Raw genomic sequence first — 20,017 nt, 5'->3', positions numbered from 1 at the left:
ATATGCTTGCTCGAGCCGAATGTATCTTCTGTATCGATGTCAACACAATTTAAAGCTGTTTCGATATTAAATAAAAGTGGAGCGCTGCAGGTGTGATTGACTCCAACACCTGCCCTGTGAGTTGAGCATCAAAACAAGCGACTAGTCAAGCGCTCTCTGCTACATGATTCATTTGTGTCACGTCAGATTGGTTTTGCTCTTATATTTGTGATTCACAGTCTTGGCGAGGTTGGATGAGATTCAGTCATAAACGGTCAACATGGTGATCTCATCAAAAATATTTGTCCAAAAAATACAGTTTGAAAAGATATGGATTCTATGCAATGTGTCATTTTTGGGTGTTTCATTTGCTTGTAGGAATCAACAAGAAACAAACAAAAACACCATTTATGACTTGAAACTTTACCTATTGCAAAAGGAGCTTTTTTTCCAAGGTGATCAGCATTACCATTTGTGTGTGTGTGTGTGTGTTAATTGTTCTTTCTGTATTTGAGAACAGATGTCATCGCTTTTACTGTTCTTTCCATAGTTCAGTGAAGTTCAGGTTAAATATGAGGTGAATTCATATTTATTGTCAGGGATCATAACTGTAATGTCGCTGCACATTTGTTCGCTGGAAAGCCAGTTTATACATTTGTATAAAAATCCACATATATTGTATTTGTGGGGAAATTTTTTTTTTTTTAATAGTGGCGTGTATTGTTTTAGAGTTTCACTGTGCAACATTGAGTGAAGAAAATAAACAATAAATTAGTTCTAGCAATAACCAACTGATCCTTTGTATGAGCGACTCAGATCTTGTTGGGTAATAAAATGTGATTTACAGCAAAGATGTGTTCACCTCCTCTGGTCCACTGAGATGCTGAAGATCAATCTGATGTGTATGACGCTGCTTCTTCTACACGTTTTATCTTGTTTGTCAGATGAGTATTTAATACAAGACGAAGAGATGAGGGTCAGTAAAGAGCAACACTGGACTTCAAATAAGTGTGAATCTTTTCTTTATTTTTATGTTGTTTGGAGCAGTATTAAAAGATAATTTATGAAGAACAGGAAGCCGCATTCATTGAATCACTGTTCTCCAACTGGAAAGATGAGGGAATTGAACTACATGAAGGTCTAGTCCGGCAGGCTGAAACCTGGTGTCCGGGTTGACCTTAGTAAAGACATAATTGCATCCTTATCCTTCGATGGCGTACCACCGGGGTGAGTCATCCTCCACAAAGCCGTTTGTCAACTTGTGGTCAAAGCACCATGACGAGGAACAATGGCTGTGTAGCCGTCGGTTGAAGTCGAAAATCTCCGCCGGAGCTGGAACCAATGGTTGCTATTGTAACGCCACCGCTCACTCTCTTTGTCATTCAAATTCACCAGCCGGCATAACCAGTGTACTCCTCAAGACATGACATCTCCTCCCAAGCTTGAAACCTGAATGTTAAAATTTGAGACTAACAACCCTAAATCCAATGAAGTTGGGACGTTGTGTTAAACATAAATAAAAACAGAATACAATGATTTGCAAATCATGTTCGACCTATATTTAATTGAATACACTACAAAGACAAGATATTTATTGTTCAAACTGATAAACTTTATTGTTTTTAGCAAGTAATCATTAACTTGGAATTTTATGGCTGCAACATGTTCCAAAAAAGCTGGGACAGGTGGCAAAAAAGACTGAGAAAGTTGAGGAACGCTCCTCAAACACGTTTGGAACATCCCACAGGTGAACAGGCTAATTGGGAACAGGTGGGTGCCATGATTGGGTATAAAAGGAGCTTCGCTGAATTGCTCAGTCATTCACAAGCAAAGATGGGGTGAGGTTCACCTCTTTGTGAACAAGTGCGTGAGAAAATAGTCGAACAGTTCAAGGACAATGTTCCTCAACGTACAATTGCAAGGAATTCAGGGATTTCATCTACGGTCCATAATATCATCAAAAGGTTCAGAGAATCTGGAGAAATCACTGCATGTAAGTGGCAAGGCCGAAAACCAACATTGAATGCCCTTGACCTTCGATCGTGACAGACATATTTTGGGGCCTCTTCAAGTGGGTGTCATGGGTGTGTGTTCCGGTTTTTGTCTTCCCCCTGTTTCATACACACCCGCTCCTGAGAGCATCTTCACCACCTGTGCCTCGTTCACCCTGATTACCCCTTCCATTTAACCTCGTGTCTCATTCTTTCTCGTCGCCAGTTCATTGTACCTTGTTGTCGCGTTCCAGCATTCCTTGTTTCCACGTCAATGACTCACAGTAAGACTAGACCCTGTTCCGATTATTGACCTTGCCTTTTTGCCTCATGTTTTTGGATACTGTTGCCTTTTTTTGGATTGCCTACCTCTGCCCGTATATTAAACCTCTCTTTTTTTTAAACTGTCCATTTGTTTTGGAGTCGTGCATTTTTGGGTCCTATCCTCTGTTCCGTTCATGACAGAACGAACATAACATGGACCCAGCAGACCCCGACCCAGTGCGCAAAGCCCTTCGAGCGCAGGGTCAGCGCCTCTCGAAGCAGGCTGAGCAGCTTGCTGCCCTCCACCTTCATCTAGAGAGACTATCGGAGCATAAGGACAATATAATGAGACAGGTGGCCTCACAGTTTGAAGTGCTAATGAATATGCTTCAAAAGAAGGAACCAGCTTGCGCAGCACCCGATGCCGCCACTGTACCATCGTTTCCAGGTGAAGCAGTCACCATGCTGCCACCTGCCACCTCCGCTGCTGTCTGCCCACAGTTCTCTCGACCGGAGAGGTTCTCTGGAGATTCTGGGACTATTAAGCCGTTCATCACTCAGTGCGAACTCCACTTTGAGTTGCAGGCAGCTGCCTTCCCCACCGAGCGGGCAAATATCACTTTCGTCATTTCCCACCTGACTGGTCATGCAGAGGCGTGGGCTACTGCTGAATGGAGCCGCAATTCCGCTGCGTGTCATTCGTGGTCTTTGTTCGTAAAGACTATGGAGCAAATCTTTCAGTTTTCCACACCAGATCGTGAGGCAGCTCGCTCCCTTGTCACCTTACAACAAGGCAAGCGCAGGGTGTCAGATTAGGCGATTGAGTTTCGCATTCTACCAGCTGAGAGTCAGTGGAATAATAGGGCACTACTCGATGCATTTTTTCAAGGACTATATCCCCCGCCGTCAAGGATCATTTGGTCCCGATAGACCTGCCAACCGACATGGACACTCTCATCGTTCTCGCCGTAAAGATCGACAAGAGGCTTTTGGATCGCGAATTGGATGGAGTTCGGCGGAGGGCTGAGTCACCGCACACTTGGAAAACTGCTGCTGCTTTGTTCGTAAAGACTATGGAGAACATTTTTCAGTTTTCCACACCAGATCGGAGGACACCGGCCCCGAGCTACAAAGTGGGTCAGCGAGTAATTTTTGCGAACATAACCTGAGTCCAATTTATTTATCTTTTTTATTCATCTAAGATATTTTATTTATTGTTCTACATTACAATGCCAATTTTCAATGTTCTTTAAAATTGGAAGCTAATTGTTCTTAAAAAGGATGTACTTAAATTATTATGCTCTAAAATATTATATTAGTGGCATAAAAAAACATCGATACTATTGTTTATCGTGATAGTTTTAGGGAGAATATATCATCCTAAAATATTTGCTGTTGTAGCAGGCTAAAACATAATATATTGAGAGAGAGTAAGAGCAATGGATAACACAACAATATTGTAGAGATTGTACAATTAAAAATCTGCAATATAGCTGGACCCCGAAGCAACAACCGTCATATAGTTGATGTTTTTGTATCTGTACTCCGTGATGAGAAGTTGCAGGGACTCATTGTTCCAGGGCTGTGAGTCATTGTTTCCAGACATGGTCATCCTGGGACTCACATCGTCTCAAGTGTAAAATTATCTACGAAGGCTGGATTTACACTACAAGTCCAAGTGCCCAATTTCAATTTGTCAATAGCAAATTTTATTTTCCTATTTCCATGTGTTTCAAGTGACCGATGGCTTTGTTTGTATTGATGGAACGCATAAAAGAACCCGCATGGGGAGCCACCCAAATATCACGTAACTCCACAAACGTGAACACCGGGCAGCGACATGGAAATAAAAAAAATAAAATAAAAAAATAGTACATATATGATTCAAACATTAAACACAGCGGCACGGTAGTGGAGTAGTTGGCGCATCTGCCATATACTGGGGTTCGAATCTTCCTGTGTGGCGTTTGCACGTTTTCCCGTGCTCACATAGGTTTTCTCCAGGTACTCCGGCTTCCTCCCACATTCCAAAAATGCATATTAGGTTCAATAAAGACTCTAAATTGTCATTAAATTTGAAATGTGTGAATGCTTGTTCGTCTATATGTGCCGTGAGATTGACTTTACCAAAGTCAGCTGGGATAGGCTCCAGCTCACCTGCACTACTGAGGATAAGTAGTATAGAAAATGGATGGATGGAAATATTAAACATGACATGATGTTTAGTTAAACTGACTCTTCCCCCCTTTTGATTTAAATTAGGGTAACCTCCACATACTCCACTGGCTGCTATCTGCAATTTTGTATACGTCAACGATTGGTGTATTTTAATGACGTCAAGCTCGCGTTGACCGGGTATTTCTGATCTGTGCGTTTGGGCTGCATTCATATTGGTCGCTACATATCGTATACATATCGCATTTTTATCCACATTGGGAAGAGGCCGGGTTTTGATCTGTAGATATCCTATTCCGTGTTTTTTTTTCGTTTGTTTTTTTCCCCCTGCTATTTATCTTGCCATGAGGCATATCTGAATCACCACTTAAGCCACAAAGTGTAAATCCAGCCTAAAGGTGTCTAGTATGGTACACCAACATATTACTGAAATAGGTTTTTGCATTTAAATGGTTTATTTGGAACGCGTTTGACAAGACCCACCATGCCAATTGATGTTGGTGATAAAGGAGGGCTGTTGACCAGTGAGAGTTTTAAAAATAAATAAAAATAAAATAGATAACAGCCAGGTAAGTTGCATCTAATGAAAAGAGAGGGCCAACCAACCAACTGATAGAGAAAGCACTAGAGTTGAACCTGAGTGCTGAATGGTGCACCGAGTCTGAGGATTTAATGGTAGTAACAAAGGCATGTCTGTAGACTGCATCGCCTAGTGTAGATAAAAACACGGCTTCAACAATCCTCTTCCTCCAAAATGATGGAAAGTTAGTCCTCTTCCTTAACAAATTACCAATTTTCTGGCACAGTTTGGTGACAAGGTTATTTATATGGAATTGAAAGGACATCTATTATCAAGCCATACACCTAGGTAATTGTACTCAGAGACTCTCTCAATGATGGAACCATTTGAGGCAGGGATAAGAAAAACATTATCAAGGTTAGATCCTTTAGGCTTGGAGAAAACCAAACATTTGTTTTGCTCACATTAAGGACACACTTGAGAGAAGCAAGAGTTTATTGAAAATGATTAAAAGCGAGTTGCAGGTTTTCTCCCGCTTGTGGAACAGTGTCAGCTATACAATATAAAAGTCGTTTAGGTTCACTGAGCTTGAACTTCACAAACAAGTCTTTTAGATGAACTAAGAACAATAATTAAAATTTGATTGCAGTGTTTCACATTCATGACAGAATTTTTTGTTTGTGGTTATCATGGTGGCAGAGATGTCTTCATTGAGCATAACAGCCTTCTCCTCCATTTATGTTTTTCATACCATACCAGCACACGCACGACGGGCAAGGTAAGCAGTGAAACTCTATATCGGACTGGACAACCTCAACTGGGCCCCTGCTCCTCCTGACCCCTCAGTATTTAAAGCAAGTTGAGAAAGGGGACCTCTGTTTCCAAGAAAGAACTCACTGGAGGAAAAAGAGGGACACAGCTGTCCTCTGGGTTCTCAGAACGCATGCCTCTTAGCAACTCTAAAGGAGCAGCCGAGAGAGAGAGGTCGGAGGTCAAAGCAGTCCACTTACATACCAACTTCCTCTGATGTTCCCCACTTCTTTTTGTGAACATTTTTTTTGCTTAGTTTTATTGTCTTCCCAGGTGACACCCCAAAAATCTTGTCAGCGCTACTGAACAAAAATATAAATGCAACACTTGGTTTTTGTCCCATTTTTCATGAGCTGAAATCAAAGATCTGTCATTTTATCTAGGTACACTAAACACCTTTTTTTTCTCAAATTTTGTTCACAAATCTAAGTCTGTGTTAATGAGCGCTTCTGCTCTTTCCTTCGCCACGATTATACATCCACCTCACAGATGTGACCTATCAAGATGCTGATTAAACATTGGGGTTATTGCACAGGTGTGCCTTAGGCTGCCCACAATAAAAGGCCACTCAAAAATTTACAGTTTTATCACACAACACAAAGCCACAGATGTCGCAGTTTTTGAGGGAGTGCACAATTGGTATATTCCTGCTGAGTGCAGGAACGTCCACCAGAGCTGTTGCTCCATGAATTGAATGTTCATTTCTCTACAATATGCCATCTCTGAAGGTGTTTCATAGGATTTGGCAGTACATCCAAACGGCCTCACAACCACAGATCATGTGTAACCAGCCCAGGACTTTCACAACAGCATCTTTACCGGCAAGATCATCTGAGAACAGACACCTGGACAACCGCTGCAGCAAACTTGATTAGAGACCAGAAGACTGGTCTGTTCTCACTCAAACTTTGACATTAAGGCCCATTTAACCAATAAAGTAACACTTGCCCCTCGGATGGCCGCATTATTCAAGAAACAGGATGTGGCGCACGGCCCCTACTGGCTGAACTGGAGGAGAATAAACATTTCAACAGGAAGCTCCATTCCAAAGGGAGACAAAGAACTGCAATTTAATCATGACACTGATTTCTATTCATTTAATTTGTAGAAATATTTAATCACCTATATCATCCATCCATCCATTTTCTGAGCCGCTTCTCCTCACTAGGGTCGCGGGCGCGCTGGAGCCAATCCCAGCTGTCATCGGGCAGGAGGCGGGGTACACCCTGAACTGGTTGCCAGCCAATTGCAGGACACATAGGAACAAACAACCATTCGCACTCACAGTCATGCCTACGGGCAATTTAGAGTCTCCAATTCATGCATGTTTTTGGGATGTGGGAGGAAACCGGAGTGCCCGGAGAAAACCCACACAGGCACGGGGAGAACATGCAACCTCCACACAGGCGGGGCCGGATTGAACCCGGGTCCTCAGAACTGTGAGGCTGACGCTCTAACCAGTCGGCCACCGTGCCGCCACCTATATCATACATACCGTAATTTCTAGTGTATAATGTGCATTTGTTTTTCCCCAAACAATGGTCAAAAGTCAATAGTGCGCATTATACATAGGTACAGGGGAACATGGGGAAAAAACACATTTTATAAATGTATGCCGCCATCTAGAGATTATGAAAAAGATGTACACTTTCATTCCAATATCACCGCCACCTAGAGGTTATGAGAAAGGTATACACTTTTGTTGGATTTATCTTACCCAACATTATAAAAAATAGACACAAAAGGAATGAAGACGCTGGTTTCTTTTTCTCATGAGGAGGGCGTATGGGAGATTGTTCAGATTAAAGCCTCTCAACACGCTCTAAACAATCTCTCCCGTCGCTCCTGCCTTTATTTGAAAATAGGGAGGTTTCTAAGTTTACAAGACATAACGTACTAAGCTACAAGACACAACACACTAAGGGTAGGGTTTCAAGTTGAAAACATGGGACCAACACCTGCCACGTCCCGGCCACGTCCTTCTCTCTGATGATTCCTGCTGAGTCATCTTCTTGAAGGCGAGACATCTTCCTTTATCAAAATCGTCCATAATACTAATGCAAGCTAAGCAAATAAATGATAACTTCTACAATATATTTAACATTTCCCTCCTGTTTATCATGTATTTGCACAAATTCTCATATCATTTTACCGTCACTTCATTTCAATTTTTTAACTGCAGAATAATTTTTATGAAACAAATACATTTACATAACTTGTCATACATGAATGTTGTAGTTTAAACATCGTAATCACATCTGCTCCATACGGTTCCATGTGGGTAATTGCTGTGGTGATTAATCTACTGATTAAAGCCCGAATGCATGTGATACAACAACATCCACGCCATGTCAGAATGACTGCAAAAACAGCAATTTATATCAATATTGTTGAAATTAGGGTTTTGTATTTACCAAAAACGTCCATCCAGCTGTCCCACAAGGAGTGTGGGAATTGTTGTGGTCCGTAGACCATCGATGGCTCTGGTCAAGCTGCCATCTGAAGCAGTATTGTTTGTTCTCCAAACATACCGCAAACACCTCCCTCTCTTGCGAGGAGCATGTCGACAGCTATGCGGTTTTGGAACGTCCTTGAACTGCTCATGCACAGCTTCCAACCCACTCTGAGTCCAATTTCCTTATCTCTGTACATTGAAGTGGATATAGTTTATCCCATCAACATTTTTATTAATCGTACACCACCAGCATATGAAGTATTCAAATCCTCCTGCAACTTGGTCAGCTAATTTGTATTGATTAGGAACCCCACGAGGAACACATCTGGCGTCGATGTATGTTTTACGTTGGATAATTTTGCCTCTGCCAGGATAAATCTCTTTTTTGTCTATGTTCTAGGTTGGACAAAAACATTGGTGCCCTTTCCATTAAATCTTGAACAGGCATAGGGTATACTGACACATGCAATATAAAAGTGATAATAGCGCACAATCCAGATATATCTTTAGGTAATCTATCAAACAGTCTATCATCTCCGCACCACCACCAGATGTCGCTCCGTGATACTGGCATAAAATGTGGTCCGACTTTTAAGGTTACTTTACACTGTGTGTCGTTCTGTGGTCCTAATTTTTTATTTTATTTTTTTCCTTTACTAATCATGTTTATACAAATAAAATTATTCGGTGCTACTAAAATAGAAAACATTGGTTTGTGTTTATCTGCTTTTGTTACGGGATATATAGGATCCCACGAATTACACCTCTCAGTTGGTACAGTAGCGTTCATTAATGGAATAATACAATCTTGTGATAATTGTGCCGTAACTATGCGCAACAAAGGCCTGGGACCCATGCAAACCACACAATCTTTTCTCGCTACATTTGCTGCTTGTTCCACCAATAGTAACCAATTGTTATTTTGTCCTGAAACTCCTGTGACAACAAGGAACCAATCATCAGTAGTTATGTTGTTAACCATTAAAATTTGTCCACCTTTCTTTTAAGTTTTCAATGGCATTTCTGGTTTAACACGGTTCCCATAACACAATGCTACTCGGAAGTGGGGATCTTTTCCGCCAGAATATGCCCACAAACTCATCATCAAACACACTGGGTGACTTGATTTGTATTTCAATATTAAACTATGGACCGTTTTGCTTATGTTAAACTTCTTTCTATGTTCTTTTGCTGTTTTTTGTGACCAACTGGACCAATCATAATCTGTTTCACCAATGAGATGTTCCCATCCAAAGCCTATAGTTGCATACCAGTCATATCCAAATCCCCAATTCTGCCCATTCTCTTGAGCATCATTGGTGAGAGCCGCATATGGAATTATGATTAAAGCAGTTTGATTTTGGCGGGCATAAAATATTAAATTGGTTTGCCGCATTTGGAGGCCATGCCCACAGTTCTGATCATCAGCTGTACTCCTTTTGATAAGAGTTAATGATTCAAAATTTTCCATTATTGGGTTTGTCATATTGGTCCAGTTTTCTATCTAAAAAAATGGTTTTATCATTTAGGTGGGACGTCCCATGTACCACAAAAACAAAACCAACACCATAGTAGCCAAAGTTGCTACGTAACAACTTATCGAATCTCGTAACCAACGTGGGTGTGCCTTTCTGCTGAGTTCTCACTAAAAGGGTTGGTGTCTTTTTTTCTTCACTGACCAGCAAGCGTTTTCAGAATCTACAACATCTGCTCCCACTCCGTTATCAGACTTTTGCTCACCTTCCCTATTTGAGTACTCAGTTGAAATGACTCTTTTACAGTGTGTTAAATGAACCCACGTATTTATTTCTGCTATTTTTATTGTCCCATTCATTCTTTCCACTAGACCTACACTCTGAGGGTGGTAAGCACAATGGTTTTTCAAATTTATGTGGAACATGGTTCCTATTTGATTGATTATTTGATTTACAAAATGAGTCCCATTATCGCTGTAAATGGTTTCAAGTATGCCATATCTTGGAAGGATATCTTTCCATAGTGCTTTTGCCACCGTCAGAGCATCAGGTGATTTTGTTGGGAATAATTCGATCCATTTAGAAAATGCATCTATGATAACCAAACAGTACTTCTTTCCTTCACTTTGACTTAATTCTATGTAATCCATGTGAATACGTTGGAAGGTGTATGTAGGCACTGGAAATTTACCTCTAGCAGGTCGCAATTGCCCTTGCGGATTATGTCGTGCACAGATCATGCATGCTCTACAATAATTCTCTGAATATAAATTGAAACCATAGGTTGTAAAGTGTCGGTGTATCTGTGCCACCAGCCCTCCAGTTGAGACATGTGACACAGCATGGCTCAATATAGGAGACCATTTGAATAGGTTTTTTTTTTTGTTTTGTTTTTCTCTCTGTGCTAATGTAAATTTCATTTTGTAGTTTTGCACTTTGTTTTTCCCAATAATTGCGTTGTTGTGGAATACTCATATTGGCTATCAGTATAGATTGTACCATCTTTATTTATCACTAGTTTGCATGCCTCGGTTAATGCTACTAATTCAGCAGTTTGTTCAGCCAATTCCTGACAATCATTCTGCGTGCCTTCATCAGGTAAGGGTATTAGTATGGCTGGATTTAAGGTTGTGCATCACTCAACAGTCAAATGTGGTTGTGACATCAAGATGGCCATGCAAGATAAATGTCTTGCAGGTGATAAAAACGCTATATTCGTTTGCAATAGGAGAGCAGACACTGTATGTGGGACCTTAAGAGTTAATGGATGAAATAACACAATTGTGGAACTGCTCTTCTACTGCCATCAAGGCTGCTACAACTGCTCTGACACAATGCAGTAATGCACACGTCACGCTGTCCAATTTAGTTGAAAAATAAGCCCATGGTCTTAGCTTATCACCATATTGTTGTGTAAGTACGGAGGTCATGTAATAGCTTTTACAATCTACCATTTGAATGAATGTTTTATCATTAAATTTGGAAGGCCTAGCAGCACTGGACACCAAATGTTGTTTAATGTCACAGAAGGTCTTTTCTGCCTCTGTACTCCATTAAACAGGTGATGTCATTTTAAGGTTGGCTTCATACATTAATTTTGACAATGGTGCAACAATTTCTGCATAGTTTGGAATCCATGCTCTACAATAATTTGTCAGACCTAAAAATTATTATTATATGTTTCTTCGTCTGTGGTTTAGGATTTTTTAAGACTATAGCTTTCCTGTCTTCTAATATAGTCCTTCCTCCTACACTTACATTATGGCCTAGATATTTGACTTGCCTTTTACATCATTGCAATTTATTTTTGTTAACTTTATGTCCCTCTTCTGCTAGATGATGCAGTAAGGCCAATGAATCTTTGCATGTCTCTCCATCTGGAGATGGCAGAAGACTTGCGTGTTGTCATAACTTGTGAATAAATGATTGGACTTTCACAGTAACCTTGCGGTAATCTAGTAAATGGATTTTTTTTTTTTTTTCCTCAAATGCAAATGCAAAACCAAAATGTATTGTTCTTTTCTACTGGTACAGAAAAGAATGCATTACTTATGTCCACTACTGTAAACACAGTAGCGTCTGGTCTTGCTGCTCTCTGTATTACTGCAGTATTTACTGCCTGTAAGTCTCCAACCCACTAAAGGTGGGGCCTTTTTTACAGGGAAAAATGGATGTGTTACATGGTGATTCTGGACACTCCACTATAACGCCTGCCTTAATTAGTGCTTCAATTACCGGTTTGATTCCTTCATGTGCATCTAGTTTTAATGGATATTGACGAATCCCTGGTCTATATTCTGTTTTGGGTCTAATTTGTACTGGTAAAGCCCCTTTAATAAGGCCTACATAAATACATTTTTGAACTTTTTTAAAATATTTCTTCGTCAATTTCAGTGAGGATCATTTGGTCTAATCAAACAGGATGCATGTGTCTCCCTTCATCACCCTGTATTGTCCAAAACATCACCTTCCTAATTAGGCCAGTTGATGCACTGTATTGTAGTTTGTTTTCTATTTGCTGCCAATCATCTGTCTCCTGTCCTTGTTTTACTAATGTTCCCATATGTTTCCACTGTCTCATAATCTTTGCACAATGAAATATGTGGGACACTTGTATTTTTATACAGTTCCTTTAATTTGTCTGGTAAAATAATTCCTGCCGCGACTTTTGCTTCATTGTCTGAGTACAGATAATCTACAGTAATTTTATCAGGTGTCGCATGTCGTATCTTGTTTTCATATCCTGGTTACACAAGAGGATTTGTTGAGTTGGGAAGCAGGCTGGCTTCGTCATGCGGTAGTTTGTCCGTATTCTCTTTTATTTTATATAATTCGATTCCTGCAACGCGGCTGTTTTTTGTGTATTTAACCCACCATTAAAGCCGTGTTCAGCTATCCCTGTCTCTAAATATAAAATTTTATCAGGATCCTGTTTTCTTTTTTTCCGTTTTTTTTTTTTTTTTTTTTTTTTTTAATTTAATGAACTTCCAACCTTTACACTGCAGTGTATCCCTGTTTTTTATTTTACTACTTCCTTTCTCCATTTGAAAGAATTTGGTTCAGTGTAATACTACCTAGCGCAGTCTAGAACACTGTTTCTTTTCAGTAGGACGGTGATTCAAATTGACTTTCTGTGGTAATTCTCACTTCAACTCTTTCAAGTGGAGAATTCTTGCCTTTGCATCCACAAAAGTTCATCGTTTACTTTCCCACTGTTTTGGTATGGAATGAAAAACCTAGTGGGTTCCCATTTCCCATTTACACTCTCATTCAAACAGTTTTCATTCACACTGGCTCATCAGAGGACTCCGCCGTCCTCTACGGAATTTAACTACGTGTGTCAACAGCTCGTTAGAGGACTCCGCCGTCCTATACGGAATTTAACTACAACGCCACGAAACTTTCCTAGTTTCTTTAACGGAATTGAAGTACGTACAGGACTCCGCCGTCCTCGCGGAATTTGTCGGACTCCGCCGTCCCTCTACCACTTGCCAGTGACTAGTATTACACAAGGTTTATTCTGTTGCACACTTCTTCGTCGCGCAATTCACTCACTCTTTAATCCTTTTTCCTAAAATGTTTTTAAATTTTTTTTATTTAACTCACCAAAGTCGTCTTCAATCCTGTGGATTGTCGTCAACCTTCAGATCCCAGTTGAGGAGAACGAAGACCAGCCCCGGAAAGGGTCTCAATTGCCGTGGCCACGGTCTCTTAACTGGATGTCGGCTCCACAACTGGAATCCTCCGGTGTATTGACATCCGGCTCGAAGGACCAATTTAATGTTGGATTTATCTTACCCAACATTATAAAAAATAGACACAAAAGGAATGAAAGACGCTGGTTTCTTTTTCTCATGAGGAGGGCGTATGGGAGATTGTTCAGATTAAAGCCTCTCAACTCGCTCTAAACAATCTCTCCCGTCGTTCCTGCATTTATTTGAAAATAGGGAGGTTTCTTAAGTTTATTGTGTTGTGTTTACAAGACACAACACACTAAGGGTAGGGTTTCAAGGTGAAAACATGGGACCAACACCTGCCACGTCCCGGCCACGTCCTTCTCTCTGATGATTCCTGCTGAGTCATCTTCGTGAAGGCGAGACATCTTCCTTTATCAAAATCGTCCATAATACTAATGCAAGCTAAGAAAATAAATGTTAACTTCTACAATATATTTAACAACTTTCATTCTAATATGCCGCCACCTAGAGGCTATGAAAAAGGTGGCGCCTACACTTGCATTCCAATATAACGGGCACATATGACTGCATATATGTACAGTTGTGCTCATAATTTTACACACCCTGGCAGAATTCGTTAAATATTGTTGTTTTTTTTAAATAAAAATAATTTTTTTAAATAAAAACAACAACCATCATTAATTTCTTTTTGGTTATGTTTTGTTTAATGATAATGCTTTTCTGAAATGCTTGACCGTTTAATTTAAATCTATTAAAATAAAAATAAATGTGTTTCGCCTAGCCCTTGATGTTTTCTTCAAAGAATTGTACCCATCTTACAAATTCTGCCTGGGTAATCATACATATGAGCACAACTGTTTCAAAATAAGAGCATTTAAAAAAAAAAAAAATATTACGTGTTTAAATAAAGTGCTTAACTTCATAATAATATTTTTTTTTTTAAAACTAACAAAATACAGATAATACTTCATGTTTTGATTATATGGGTAGAAGCAAAATCATGCATTGTAAAAATGTATTATACATGGTTGAAGGGTTGTCCAAAATTTTGAGGTCAACTTTGGGAGTGCGTATTATACATGAGAAATTACAGTTGTCACATTAACAATCGCACACACATTACATTTCTAATAATGCTAATGTATTGATGTTTCATGATTTGTCCCCCATCATATCAACCATAATTGTGTATTAAATCTGAATTCTTACTCAGAAAGATATACGGTTTAAAATCTACATAAAGCTGAGATTTCAGAGGGAAATTAATACAATAAAGATTATTTTGGGGAAATTAACCATTAAAAGATAGGATTATATTAAATCGAGGAGTCGAGGGTCCCAGCTCATAGAAGAGCTGCAAAGCCGCCTCCTATTTTTTTACACCCAAATCAAATAATGACAACACTAAACAAATTACTCCACATTGTAAACGAACTACTGGGCAAACTAACTCCACAGTCGCTAAATAGATCCAATCACAAAACTCTCTGTTGCCATCACGTCCGCATTGTTCCCACAACTGTTTCCTTCCCATTCCTCCCGTAGCAAGTAGTTCTGATTGGCAGGGTTGTACCTGAACGAGTTCAATGAATGAAAGTTCATTAACTAGTTCATATTTTGGGCGAACGTGAACTGAACTTAGTTAATTTCTGTCTGATGAGCGTTATTGACAACGCGTTCGTTCTGGCGTCTGTGAACAGTTTTCAAACGAAAGTTCATTTTCATTCAATAATGTGTTTTGTTTGGGACTTCCAGGAGAAAACCCGCCTAAATACATTAAATACAAGCCTTTATATGTCAGGGAATATGCGCTGTATTTGGTAAAATATTCAGTGCGGCAGCCATTCATGTTTAAATGTGCGAGGTGCGTTCAGGGACAATCCGTAAATGGGTTCATGTATTATTTTCGTACATACTGTAATTGTAAAAATGTATTTCTACAACCCCAATTCCAATGAAGTTGGGACGTTGTGTTAAACCTAAATAAAAACAGAATACAATGATTAGCAAATTATGTTCAACCTATATTTAATTGAATACACTACAAAGACAATATATTTAATGTTGGGAACAGGTGGGTGCCATGATTGGGTATAAAAGGAGCTTCACTGAATTGCTCAGTCATTCACAAGCAAAGATGGGGCGAGGTTCACCTCTTTGTGAACAAGTGCGTGAGAAAATAGTCGAACAGTTGACATTGACAATGTTCTTCAATGTACAATTGCAAATAATTTAGGGATTTCATCATCTACGGTCCATAATATCATCAAAAGGTTGTGAGAATCTGGAGAAACCACTGCATGTAACCGGCAAGGCCGAAAACCAACATTGAATGCCCGTGACCTTCAATCCCTCAGGCGCCCCTGCATCAAAAACCGACATCAATGTGTCAAGTATATCACCACTTCGGCTCAGGAACACTTCAGAAAACCAATGTCAGTAAATAGAGTTCGGCGCTACATCCGTAAGTGTAACTTGAAACTCTACTATGCAAACCAAAAGCCATTTATCAACAACACCCAGAAACGCCGCCGGCTTCTCTGGGCCCGAGCTCATCTAAGATGGACTGATGGAAAGTGGAAACGTGTTCTGTGGTCCGACGAGTCCACATTTCAAATTGTTTTTGGAAATTGTGGACGTCGTGTCCTCCGGGCCAAAGAGGAAAAGAACCATCCGGACTGTTATGGACGCAAAGTTCAAAAGCCAGCATCTGTGATGGTATGGGGCTGTGTTTGTGCCAATGGCATGGGTAACTTACACATCTGTGAAGGCACCATTAATGCTGAAAGGTACATACAGGTTTTGGAGAAACATATGCTCCCATACAAGCAACGTCTTTTTCATGGACGCCCCTGCTTATTTCAGCAAGCAATGCCAAGCCACATTCTGCACGTGTTACAACAGCGTGGCGTCGTAGTAAAAGAGTGCGGGGACTAGACTGGTCTGCCTGCAGTCCAGACCTGTCTCTCATTGAAAATGTGTGGCGCATCATAAAGCGTAAAATACGACAACGAAGACCCCGGACTGATGAACAGCTGAAGCTGAACATCAAGCAAGAATGGGAAAGAATTCCACCTACAAAGCTTCAACAATTAGTGTGCTCAGTTCCCAAACGTTTATTAAATGTTGTTAAAAGAAAAGGTGATGTAAAATAGTGGTAAACATGACCCTGTCCCAGCTTTTTAGGAATGTGTTGCAGCCATAAAATTCTAAGTTAATGATTATTTGCTAAAAACAATAAAGTTTATCAGTTTTAACATTAAATATCTTGTCTTTGTAGTGTATTCAATTAAATATAGTTTTAACATGATTTGCAAATCATTTTATTCTGTTTTTATTTATGTTTAACACAACGTCCCAACTTCACTGGAATTGGGGTTGTATTAAAATTATTGTTCGTATCAGAATGCTTCAGTTAAAACAATAAGATGAAGACTGTCACATTATGGAATGTATTTTGTTTTGTAATATAAGACTAGACAAGATAAAATATTTTGTTAATATAGTCAGCCAGAGCTGCAAAGATTGCAATGTCCTTTCCCCATCGTTCCTGTCGTATTGTGTTGCTTGTTTTTGTTTGAACATTAAGGACATAAATTCAGTTTTTGTTTTAATTTCACATACAATAAAAATAAAAATAAACACCATTCAAGCAGCAGGTTTTTCTTCATGTTTTTGAGATTGTAGAGTGAAAGCTGCAGCTGGATCTAGGGTGGACTGAATGGGTGGCAACAATGTGGAAATGAAATGTCAGTATTTTGGGGGAATAGCCCGTCAGCAACATACAGTATTGGAAATAAAAGAACTGAACTAGTTCATTTTTGGAACCGTGAACAAAGTTCAAAATTTTGAATTATGAAGTATGAAATGAACAAGTTCATTTTTGGAATGGTGAACTGGACTTTGAACTAGTTTGTGTAGAAATGAATTGTCCCAACACTGCTCATTGGTTGATGTGCATTTTTGCCACCCATGGAAAAGGGTTATCACAATTTTTTTTCTTCTTCTTTTTTTTCTCTCTTTTTTTTTGTGTGGGAGGAAACTTTTTTGTGTGGGAGGAAACTGTAGTGCCCAGAGAAAACCCATGCAGGCAAGGGGAGAACATGCAAACTCCACACAGGCGGGGCCAGGGATTGAATCCCGGTCCTCAGAACTGTGATGCAGACGCTTTAACCAGTCGAGCACCGTGTCGCCTTCAACCCTCTAACCATCATCATCAAATTAACTGATAAACTCAACAAAACAGGATCGTGACTATTTTAAGTGACTATTGATGTAAATTATGTTCGAGTGTTCAATTAATATGACTGTTAAAACTCCATCCATCCATCCATTTTCTGAGCCGCTTCTCCTCACTAGGGTCGCGGGCGTGCTGGAGCCTATCTCAGCTGTCATCGGCCAGGAGGCGGGGTACACCCTGAACTGGTTGCCAGCCAATCGCAGGGCACATAGGAACAAACAACCTTTTGCACTCACAGTCATGCCTACGGGCAATTTAGAGTCTCCAATTAATGCATGTTTTTGGGATGTGGGAGGAAACCGGAGTGCCCGGAGAAAACCCACGCAGGCACGGGGAGAACGTGCTAACTCCACACAGGCGGGACCGGGGATTGAACCCGGGTCCACAGCACTTTGAGGCTGACGCTCTAACCAGTCGTCCACCGTGCCGACTGTTTAAACTAATATTTGAAATTTATGATGAAACACAATGACTGAATTAAGAATCTAATTAAAAAGAAAATTCCTCTGTGTGACGATGTAGATGCTGGACGAGAGTACATAATCAAGGGAGTCTGTGTCTACATGGATGAAGATCCAGAAAACCTATTGTGAGAATATGTGGGAAGTACATAAATCATACTTGTTTTCTGTTGGTTATTTTCTTGTGGTCTCTTAGTTTATCACTTGGACTGAAATGGTTAAAAAGTTAATAGAAAACTAGACTATGCAATTTCCGGAGAAACTGCAATGTGAATGCTGACATGAATGAAATCCATCCATCCATCCATTGTCAACACCGCTTATCCTGGTTAGGGTCGCGGGGCGCTGGAGCCTATCCCAGCTGACTTCGGGCGAAAGGCGGACTACACCCTGAACTGGTCGCCAGTCAGTCGCAGGGCACATATAGACACGGACAACCATTCACACTCACATTCACACCGTCACTGAGTGGGAACTGATCCCACGCTGCCCGTACCAAAGTCAGGCGAGTGCACCACTACACCATCAGTGACTCCCATGAATGAAATCATATGGAGTAATGCGGAATGGAATTTTGTATAAGTGGAAGTTGGACAACAGTGCTGTCACTGAGGCCACTGAAGACTCTCCAATGGGCATTTATGTCCTCAAAGAACATCCCTCAAGTGATCACTGCGTGTTGGAGTTGTCCTTGAAAGCATCAAGGTTTTGCAAAACTTACATAGTGTAGCACTAGCCATTGCTACGCTTTTTGGACTCATTTATGCACGAAATCTCAGATACCCCAGTGACCTCCGTTACACCTTTGACGTAGTGCTGGTGTGTGAGTTCGATAAGTTCCGACTAGATATAGTCGGGCTCGCCTCCACACATGGCTTGGGCTGTGGTACCATTCCTCTTGAGAGGGCTTGGACTCTGTTTCACTCTGGAAAACGGTGAGAGGGGCTGAGCAGGTGTGGGTATACTTATTGCCACCTGGCTCAGAGCCTGTACATTGGGGTTCACCGCAGTGGATGAGAGGGTAGCCTCCCTCCGCCTTCGGATGGGGGGATGGGTCCTGACTCTCGTTTGTGCATATGCACCACACAGCAGTTCAGAGTACCCACCCTTTTTGGAGTCCTTGGAGGGGGTGCTGGAGAGCACGCCCGCTGTTGACTCCATCGTTCTTCTGGAGGACTTCAGTACTCACGTGGGCAATGACAGTGAGACGTGGAAGGGTGTGATTGGAAGGAACGGCCCCCCTGATCAAAACATGAGTGGTGTTCTGTTATTGGACTCCTGTGTTCATCACAGATTGTCCATAACGAAAACCATGTTCAAGCATAAGGGTGTCCACACGTGCACTTGGCACCACTTTGTGGTCGTGCCATCGGACTTGCAGCTGCATGTCTTGGACACTCTGGTGAAGAGAAGGGCGGGGCTGTCAATTGATCACCACCTGGTGATGAGTTGGCTACGATGGTGGGGGAAGATCCTGGTCTGACCTGGCAGGCCCAAACGTATTGTGAGGTTCTGCTGGGAACGTCTGGCAGAATCCCCTGTCAGAAGACGTTTCAACTCCCACCTCTGGCAGATCTTCACCCACGTCCAAGGTGAGGCAGGGGACATTGAGTCCACGTGGACCATGTTCCGCACCTCCATTGCTGAGGCGGCCGACCGGAGCTGTGGCTGTAAGGTGGTGGGTGCCTGTCGTGGCGGCAATCCCCGAACCCGTTGGTGGACCGCAGCGGTGAGGGGTGCCGTCAAGCTGAAGAAGGAGTCCTATCGGGCCTTTTTGGCATGTGGGACTCTTGAGGCAGCTGATGGGTACCAACTGACCAAGCAGAATCCAGCTTTGGTGGTCACTGAGGCAAAAACTCGGAAATGAGAGGATTTCAGTGAGGCCATGGAGAACGACTTCCGGTTTTGGTCCACCATCCGGCGCCTCAGGAGCGGGAAGCAGTGCACCA

Source organism: Phycodurus eques, chromosome 2, assembly GCF_024500275.1.
Source record: "Phycodurus eques isolate BA_2022a chromosome 2, UOR_Pequ_1.1, whole genome shotgun sequence".
NCBI lineage: Eukaryota > Metazoa > Chordata > Actinopteri > Syngnathiformes > Syngnathidae > Phycodurus > Phycodurus eques.
This window is presented reverse-complemented; position numbering follows the sequence as displayed.